General features: G+C 43.8%; 1 long non-coding RNA gene across 1 annotated transcript; it reads right to left on the bottom strand.

Annotated features, from left to right (window-relative positions):
* Positions 1-574: 574 nt before the first annotated feature.
* Positions 575-9,614, bottom strand: LOC143810007 (uncharacterized). The gene is made up of 2 exons (XR_013222589.1): positions 9,523-9,614; positions 575-1,147 (listed from the first exon to the last, which is right to left on the bottom strand). It is a non-coding gene; the product is annotated as an uncharacterized LOC143810007 (long non-coding RNA).
* Between the last annotated feature and the right edge of the window lie 1,005 nt (positions 9,615-10,619).

The raw sequence follows: 10,619 nt of genomic DNA, 5'->3' as shown, positions 1-10,619 counted from the left end.
AAGTTTTATACAGCACCGTACCTACACTAAAAATATTTTTTCAGTTGAATTGCTAAAAATATATGCATAATGTTGCAGCTAATGCTATGTTACAGATATATTCCCTGTAACACAGACAGCATCAGTTTCTATCTAAATAATCTGACACATCACTCCTTAGTAATTCAGGTGCCCGGAAAAGGGTTGCCAACCCCTATATCCAACATTAATGTACAAAATCCGGCACTCAAAGGAAATTATGAGGAACTATTTATTTTTATTTTCATTATCCCACGCAATTGGTTATAACGTTTCGGTCTTTATGACCTTCATCAGACTGGGATACAAAAAGAGACAAATATAACAAAAGAATTATAATCCAAATTACATCATAGCATAACAAAAAACATTATAATATGACAAATTTCTTTTTGTCACATTTACGGCAGTATGGATTATGTACACTATAAAGATAAACCACATAAGTCATTGTGTAGTAAGGACTGGAAAAAAATTTTTTTAAATAAAAAAACACTCAATATTTATATTCAGTAACATACAAAAATTGACATAATTTATAATATGGGTCCCTATCCTGCAGAACAAAAAAAGAAAAGAAACCGTTCCCCAATATGAACAAGTAGGAGAAAGTAACGCTTACCAATGGATGCAGTAAACAGAAAAAACGACCAAAAGTGTATGAACGACTCCTTAAGGAGTTCTATATAAAGAAAAAAGGGGCGTCAATCAGTAAGAGTGCTTATATATCCTGATAGTTATAATCTGTGACCTTAAGCCGAATGTGCTTACTGCAAAAAGAATCCAGTGGTACTATGGCTTCTGACCGCATGGAGCGGCTTGTAGTATCCCTGCATACTTCCCTGATCTCCCGTCCGCTCTAAATAACCCCTAACCCGGAAGTGACGTCCAACAAGGTGCCTGGAACGCTAGGTGGAACGCATAAGATGTCGGCTCATCCGGAAATACGTCACCGCAGTGTCTTGAGGTTGAATTACTTCAGTGGAACGCAGTTATGGAGCGCGGAAGTGAGCGGTCGACCTGAGAGTGAAGAACGAAGGTTCCAGTTTGTAGTGAGTCGTGATATTTCAGCGCTGGAGCGTGCGGATCAGGTGAGTATAGTATAAGAAAAGAGAAATCAATTCGCTGCCTAGGAACAACAAGAAAAAGAAGAAGAATCATATTAAACATTCAGTAAAAGGGAATTATACCAGAGTATTGTTTTTTTCTTTTACTTGGCTATACAAAATATCTATATATCCTGCAGGGATAAAGTGCCCTATGAGAATATCGTTCATTAAATATTACCTAATATTTTAAAGGTAGTATAGAGTTGCCATATCATAACAACAGATATATGAATGGGAAACATAAAAACCTTAGACAATGACACAAAATATAAAAAGAAAAACAAAGACAAAAAATAGTCAATATGTCTCAAGACAGGAAATTCACTGTTCAGAACCTATCTGATATATCTTATGCATATTATTTCTTTTAGTAGTGTTATAACAAACATCTTATTAGAAAAGCCCTGTGAGGCTATACTCCCTATTTAGTCCCTTGGACTCTAAACTCTGCAAATAGTTTATCCAATACGCTTCCCTATATAGCAATTGTTTATTTATGTCGCCTCCTCTTCTATTCTGAGAGACCTGTTCTAGTACTAGAAATCTTAATTGTGTGACCGCATGGCCTGCTTCACGAAAATGGTATGGAATGGGAAGATGAACCTTCCCACAGCGGATATCCGATTTATGATGAGATATTCAATCCTTAATGGCCTGGGTTGTTTCGCCTACGTAAATTTTACCACACGGACATTTTATAGCATAAACCACTTGTCTAGAATCGCAAGTGAAAACACCTTGAATCGGGATATCAGCTCCTGTTAAAGGGTGGGAAATCTTTGGACCCTTCAATACGTTCGTGCACTGTGCGCATTGTAAACAAGGGAAAGTACCTTTCCGTGGTGTCTGTAAAAATGTCTGACGTGAAACACTGGAGAGGGAGCCAATATCAGCCCTAGCAATTTTATTTTTCAAGTTACACGGTCGCCTAAAACAGGGCAAAAAAGGTGTTTGAAATTCTGGTATTTCTGGAAAACTCTCCTGTAATATATGCCAGTGTTTTTGAATTTTATTGTGGAGCTTGTACATATAAGGGTGAAAAGTATGAACAAAGGCGATCCTAGAAGAAGGCCCTGGATCCCTAGTTGAACTCAAATTACTTCGACATTGTCGTAATAGACGACAGGGATAACCCCTCTGTAAGAATTTCTCTTCCATTTCATCTAAACGTTGTGAACACAGTGTTGGGTCACTTACGATTCTATGTACTCTGTCAAACTGGGAGCGGGGAATCGATTTCTTAACCGCTCTAGGATGGTAACTTTGATAGAGTAGGAGATTATTACGATCCGTATCCTTCACAAACTGATCTACCGTTAGTGTACCGTATCAGTTTCTATGGCTCTACAGTATGAAACTGTAGGTTACGTGCTCAAAGCTTTAGGAAAATAGGCTGGAAAACAATATGGTCTTATACTGATAAGCTGGGATGATGTGGGCAAGATGCCAGAAAAACAAAAAAAAATTATGAAACCTTCTTATAAATACAGTAATGGCGCATTTCAGAAGAATCTTATGTACAGAACTACTTTAAGTTAGGTTAATGCCTTTTTAAACTTCAATAATAGGAGAAAACTGTTCTGAGAGCTGTCTCGCTTAGCAAAGGGCCTGTTCAGAATAATTTCTACATCTTAAACAGAGTAAAAGAGTCTTTGTAGACAGGCTGCAATCAGGGCTGTATTTACAGCTTGTGCTGTCTTAGGTACTAAATCTGAATGCTTCCATAAGGGAAGGACGAGAGCATTGGTTAATGGATTTACTGTATTTCTAGCAGGGGCGGACATACCGCCGGTGCAACCGGTACAACTTCACCTCTCCCAGTGGTGGAAGGGCATACCGCCCCTAGCGGCAGAGTATGCAGATGCTATGGGGCCACTCAGTCAAGATTACAGGCGGGAGTGAGAGGGGCCCGGTGTAAATCAGCACCATGTCCCTCTCACTGCCTCCAATAGTCAAGTGGATACTCAGAGTCGGGGAGAGAGCGGTGCGCAGAGTGCAGTGATTCAAAAAGGGGGCATGTGATGCAGGGAGAGACACTGGCCAATGAACACTTTCCCCACCAGACTGATGAGAGCGCTCACTTGCTGCCATCTCTGTTCCAATGGTGAGTACTCACCAGTAGTCAGGGGGCCCCGGCCGCACAGCACACAGGGGACAACAGTGGAGGAACAGCAGGACTTATAGTGTGTCATCTGCTCCCTCCACTGTTCCATTCCCAGCTGAAACTCCTCATAGAGAAGGCATAGGGGGAGGAGGGCTCACTGTGCAGTACAACACAGCATGCAGCAGAGGGCTGATATCAGTCCTCTCTGCTGTGCCCCATCCCCCACAGTGGGCTCTGGAGCCCTCTCGAGCTGATCTCTGAATTTTGTGGCTGACTTCCTCCAGGGCTCATCTGACAACCTGTTGTCATAGATTAGTATGATTAGTATGTGTGTGTTTGTATATGTATATACAGTATGTGTGTAAGTACAGTATAGGTATATGTGTCTATCTATGTGTGTATGTACAGAATCTGAGTGTGTTTCTAGCTGTGTATGTGTGTGTATGTGTATGTATGTACAGTATATGTGTATGTCTATGTGTGCAAGTATGTACGGTATATGTATGTACAGTATATTTGTGTGTGTATCTGTATGTACGTATATGTGTATATGTATGTCTATCTGTGTGTGTATGTATGGTATACATATGTGTATCTGTGTGTGTATGTACGGTATATGTATGTGTATCTGTGTGTATATATGGTATATGTGTGTATGTATGGTATATGTATGGTATATGTGTATATGTATGTATGTATGGCATATTTATATACGGTGTATGTATGTTTGCACGGTATTTGTATGTACGGTGTATGTATGTATGGTATATGTATGTATAGTGTATGGGTGATCACAGGGGATTTGACTACTTGGCCCCCCTAGAGATTCTGAGAACAGGGGGTCTGCAGTCTCGTCCTGGATGTAGCAGAGTTGTGCATGCTCGACCCCTGCTCTATTCATTATAGAGCTGCTGAGCGCTGCACTCGGCTATTTCCATCAGTTTCATAGACAATGAATAAAGTAGATACCAGACATATAAGGTAATCTAATATATAAAGCTGAATGTGTGTATGTATGTATGTATGTATGTATGTGTGTGTGTATGTCTGGGATTGGCATCTGAACCGTCGCAGCTACAGCCACAAAATTTTGCACAGTCACACGTCTGGACCCGAGAGCGTCATAGGCTATGTTGTGAGGTGAAATTTTAACCCCGCGCTTTCCAATTCACCAAACAATTTTGCCCCTATCTACATAATGGGGAAAAAATGAAAGGAAAAGTGTTGGAGGCAAATTAACAGCTGCCAGATGTGAACAAGGGGGACTTAAAGAATGACAGCGATGGCGCCAAAGAGTATATACTGTACAGTTGCTAAGGTGGGGCCCCAACATGGGATAATCACCACACCACCACGGGGATATGAACACACACACAAAATGCGCCACACACTACCACGTGCTCGAACACATATACCACCGTCAGCGCACATTTCCCCACACATACACCAACCTCGCAACATCAAAGTCGAAACACAAAAGTCGCCGCTCAAAACTCGCCACGCGCAAAACTCTCCACATGCAAAACTCGCCACACGTGCAAAACTCGCCACATGGAAAACTCGCCACACGCAAAACTTGCACACACGCGGAAAAATTGCCACATGCACAAAAGTTGCAACACATGCAAAAGTTGCCTCACACAAAACTTGCACATACTCAAAAGGCACCACACATAAAACTCGCCACGCGCAAAACTCGCCATGCGCAAAACTTGCTGCACACAGCTTGCTACACTAACCTGTCACATGCAACTCGACACACAAAAAGTTGCTACACGCATGTCGCCACACAAAACTCATCTCACAAAAGTCGCTACATGCATGTCGCCACACGCAACTCAACACACACAACTTGACACACGAAACTCGCCCTAAAACACACACAAGTCTGGTATTATCCTTCAAAAATAAAAATCTGATTAATAAGCAGACAAACTACAAGAGCAACAAATGTACCATATAGGAAATACGGCAGCTGTCAGTCACATGACCTGTCTATTATGTGTATGTGTGAGCTAATATATACTGCCAGGGGGGAGGGCGTCCTGTTGGCTGGGGATTTATCAGGCTGCCAATAGCAACCAATCACAGCTCAGCTTCTATTTTGCTACAGTTAATTAATCTGAGCTCTGATTGGTTAATATAGGCAACAAAGACATTCTCAGTATAGCAAAGCTAATATATGTTAAGAAATGCTTCTATTAGCTTAGTTTTTGCCTTTTAATAATTACATTTCTATCTATTTGTTTTGTGGTTTTTGTGTGCAGAATAAATTGTTATGAATTTTGTCCGGGACTCCAAGTAGCCACCTTCACTCAGTGGCCGTGCGCATCGCCCAGTTGGTGGGCGGCTCCCTCATGTGGGCGGGCGTCCCAGTGCTTTGTGCGGGCGCTCCGGGTTCATTCTCGGCGCGTGCGCACTCGGCCTGACGCCCTGCCTCCATGACGGACCCGTCCGTGACCGTGCGCATGCGCCGCTGGCGCCGCTGCTATTGGACACTCACGGACACGTGACAGAGGTCAGCTGGGCTAAATATAGGTCCTTTTGGCGTTTTTATTTGCACTTCCTTGAAAAAGCGGCGCTTTCCAGCCGCAAAACACATGTCGGGGTCGTTATTCTGGCGGGACCCCGCTCCTCTATCTCCCCTCCTGCACCCTGGTAAGCTGATTTAGCTTAATTTATTGCTTAGCTTAATTTATTGCTCAGTATTTTGCTGAATTAACATTTGATCTCCTTGCTGATCGCTAAACCAGGCTGTATTATATGGGGGATTCCCCTCCTGGATTATTATTTATATGGGGATTTTAGAGGGGTGGGTGCCCTCTGACATATGCGAATTGTGGTACTTACTATACACCTCCTAGTATTACTGCTGTTTTTAACTTTTTTGTTATAATAAAGTATTTTTTCTACATAAAGATGCTCCTGTTTCTCCTATTTTCTTTCATATTGTTTGGAGCGAACTGATGGGTCTGGTGATATACAACACACATGTGTTGTTCCAGACTAATAATATGATTTTGGGATTTCTAATATTATTAATTGTTTCTGTGTGTTTCACAGTTTTTCCCTCTACAATCATGGACTTCCGTGCACGGGATCGCACCTGGCGTGCACAACTGAATGAGGTGTTCCATGTTAGCATAGAAGGGGGTAATGATGGGCCCAGCAGAGAGCTACATGAGACGATCACACGCTTTAAGGATCTCCTGCGCAAAAGAACGCGCATTTGGTGGAACCATGAGTTCCTGGATAAATACATCCAAAAGGACCTCATCCCGAGGGGACTCCGTATACAGGTGTTCCCCTCATTCCCTATAGAGGATGAGGATCTAAAGGGGAAATGGGAAGATCTAATCAACAATTGTTCTAAGGGCTTTATGGTTCTCCTTAAACAAATGAACCAGAAATCATTGGAGTGTATGGAGATTGAGATCGATGCCTTACAAGCCACCTTACATAACGACATGACAGGGGATTCCCTGAAAAAATTAAACGATGAGCTCGATCTTGAGCTTCAAAGATGGGCTAATGACATCCAGGCAACCAAATCTAAGAAATTCCATCGAGATGCCCAAGACAAACAACTGGGCCGAGTGTATAGATGGCAGCACTCTTATGGACGGTCTCGGGTTAGATCTAGGAATAACTACCAATCCAGATCAAGATCTACCTCCACACGTTGCAATAGATCTACCTATGATGACGACCTGACTGCCGTATCTCAACCCAGTGGTTCGATGTCTACAGGACCCATTGATAATAAAAGAATGGCCACAAGACAGTTGGCAAAAACTAAGACCACTGGAGGGAGGGCCACCCAGGTAAATGCGCAGGGGTTGCTGCGGGTGATTAATTTGTCTACACATGTCCTCTCAATAAATCAGATAGAGGTTTTGAGTAGAGGCTTGACATTCTCTCCAACTAACTCCTTTAATTATTTTGCAGCATTAAAAGATCTTCATTTATTTTCACGCAAATAGATTTTCAAGAAACTCCATACCAGTAGGGATCTGAGTGACTGTGAGAGGGAGACCCTTCGGGATTTGGAGGATTTGCTTGAAGAGCAACAAACATCAAGCATAAGTAAGTTTCCATCTTTCACCCGTCCTAAGTCCGCCAGGTTCCCCCCCTTGGCTCTATCACCAGCAATTGAAATCTTTACCAAGCTGGTGAGTGAGGACTTTAAAAAGCTGTCTTCACGACGCACGTATGATAATTTAACATCACAACAGTGTCAGGCTATAAAACAATTAAAAGAAATGAAAGATGTGGTGTTTAAGCCGGCAGACAAGGGGGGGAACGTGGTGGTCTGGCCGTGTGTGAAATATGAGCGGGAAGTTTTCCACCAGCTCAAAGACTCTAGTACTTACCTCAAGCTCTCCTCCAGTCCCTTGGTCCCCTTCTCACGAGAATTACAGGATATACTTGTGGGAGCCTTTGAGGCTAATATCATCACTAAACAGGTACTTGACGGACTTATTGTCCACATTTTATCTACTTCCCAAGATCCACAAGGATGCCCTCAACCCTCCGGGACATCCAATTGTGTCAGGTATTGACGGGATTTGTGATCCGGTATGTCAATTTGTTGACTTTTACCTCAAACCATTTGTTCAGACATTACCGTCATACATCAGAGACACTACGGACATCCTGTCGAGGGTTGACGGCATCCTTGTGGATCATGACACAATTCTGGTTACCGCCGACGTCGAGGGTTTATATACGTGCATCGATCACTCTCATGGGTTGGATGCTGTTCGCCGCTTCCTGGGGGCCTCCGATCTGGACGGTCCTCTAAGTGAGCTGATCCTCGAGCTGGTGGAATACATCCTCACCCACAATTTTTTTGTCTTCAAGGACAGATTTTATTTACAGAAGCGTGGCGCAGCCATGGGCGCGGCGTGTGCGCCCTCGTATGCCAACCTCTTCCTTGGCGCCTGGGAGAGGGAGATCTTTGGCGACGGGGGCCCGCCCGCCGCTGCCCATGTGCTGTGCTGGTACCGCTATATTGACGACATTCTGTTTTTGTGGGGGGGGACTGTCCACCAGCTCGAGGAATTCATGAGTATTTTAAACAGTAACAGGCAAAATATACGGCTCACATACACTTGCAGTGAGACCAGTGTGGACTTTCTGGACGTCGGTCTGGAGGTCGATTCAGACCGGCGCATCCAGACGGATGTTTTCAGGAAGTCCACCTCAGTTAATTCCTTGTTGCATGCAACTTCTGCTCATTACCCAGCCACGGTGAGGGCCGTCCCGATCGGACAGTTCCTCAGGATGCGGCGAATTTGCTCCTCTGAGACTAAATTCGAAGCACAGGCCGATGATTTAAAACAGAGGTTTAGGGATCGCGGCTACAGCCACAGATCTATTAAAGCAGGTTATGACCGTGCTCGTAGAACCCAGAGGAGTGATCTATTGCACCCTACCACTCGACGTCGTGCGGAAGGTGTAGGTGATCATATTCGATTCATCTCCACCTTCAATCATGAGTGGGAGAGCATGCGTTCAATCCTCAAAAAACACTGGCCTGTGCTTAGGACCGAGCCCTCCCTGCGTGTTGCCCTGGGTGACCTTCCCCTCAAGACGCCAAGGAGGGGTATGGAACCTTGGCGACATGTTAGTCAGGAGCCATTATGTTCCTACTATTTACAATCCTTTCGGTACTGCTGGCCCCCGCCCGGGTTGTACCTCATGTGGGCACTGTCTTGCCTGCGCCAATGTCCTGCGCTGCTCGGAATTTAAATCAAGTGATGGTTCTAAAACCTTTCAGATAAGACATCGGATTTCCTGTGGGACTACCAATGTTATCTATTATGCCACTTGCCCATGTCCAAAGATCTACGTGGGCCTTACCACACGTGAATTCAGGATCCGTGTGCGTGAGCATGTGCGGGACATTGACGCGGCCAGGACGGTGCCCACAGAGACAGAATTAAAAACACTCCCCCGGCATTTTTGGTTGCACCATAATTGCAATTCAAAATTACTTTCTGTTCGGGGGATTGATGCACTTCACCTGGGCGTGAGAGGCGGGGACAACAAAAAACGTCTCGCACAGATTGAAACGAAATGGATTGTCCTTTTGGATTGTGTGACCCCTAAAGGACTCAATGAGTCCTTGAGTTTTGCTCCATACCTCTAGTTATTCACTGGTTTCATGTATGATACATATGGGTTCTCATCATTATCTCGCTAGTTTTATTTATTTGTTTTTATTTCGTCTTTTCTATTTTTAACTCTTGTTGTTCTCGTTTTTGCAGTATTAATTATTGTCCTTACCTGTGGGCCCTTCTTTGGCCGTTGCTACTCTTCTGTCCTGTCCATTTGGATCCGTTGTTTCGGAGTTTCTGTTGCCTCGGGATGTGGACATCTGTGGGAGTATAAATCAACCATTATACCATCTGTGTTACTTATTGGATATATTGATTTCACCATCTTTTTTAGGGTGCAGACGCATTTTGACATCTAAAAAGACTTATGTTTAACTATGTTTATTATTATTTTTGTAATTTTGATGCATTGCTATACTACGTATTGTATATATCTAACTTTTTATGTATTTTTGTCATCTAGAGAATATATACCATCTATGCTCGATATTCAGTATTTTTGCAAAGCTTATATAATTGTTACTGTATCATGTTGCTATGGCGATGCATTCTCTGTACCCACCTCAGATTCCATCATGTGATGTTATATATCCTTATATATTGGTGTATATATATTCTTAGACCCACACATAGGTGTCCATTCTTGAGACTCAATTATGTCCCATCTTGCTTGAACACATATAAACTACTATGTTATGAATTTTGTCCGGGACTCCAAGTAGCCACCTTCACTCAGTGGCCGTGCGCATCGCCCGGTTGGTGGGCGGCTCCCTCATGTGGGCGGGCATCCCAGTGCTTTGTGCGGGCGCTCCGGGTTCATTCTCGGCGCGTGCGCACTCGGCCTGACGCCCTGCCTCCATGACGGACCCGTCCGTGACCGTGCGCATGCGCCGCTGGCGCCGCTGCTATTGGACACTCACGGACACGTGACGGAGGTCAGCTGGGCTAAATATAGGTCCTTTTGGCGTTGTTATTTGCACTTCCTTGAAAAAGCGGCGCTTTCCAGCCGCGAAACACATGTCGGGGTCGTTATTCTGGCGGGACCCCGCTCCTCTATCTCCCCTCCTGCACCCTGGTAAGCTGATTTAGCTTAATTTATTGCTTAGCTTAATTTATTGCTCAGTATTTTGCTGAATTAACATTTGATCTCCTTGCTGATCGCTAAACCAGGCTGTATTATATGGGGGATTCCCCTCCTGGATTATTATTTATATGGGGATTTTAGAGGGGTGGGTGCCCTCTGACATATGCGAATTATGGTACTTA

The sequence above is a fragment of the Ranitomeya variabilis genome, chromosome 2 (assembly GCF_051348905.1).
Source record: "Ranitomeya variabilis isolate aRanVar5 chromosome 2, aRanVar5.hap1, whole genome shotgun sequence".
In the NCBI taxonomy this organism is placed as follows: Eukaryota; Metazoa; Chordata; class Amphibia; order Anura; family Dendrobatidae; genus Ranitomeya; species Ranitomeya variabilis.
The sequence above is the reverse complement of the archived record's forward strand: the minus strand, read 5'-3'. Positions and strand labels throughout refer to the sequence as shown.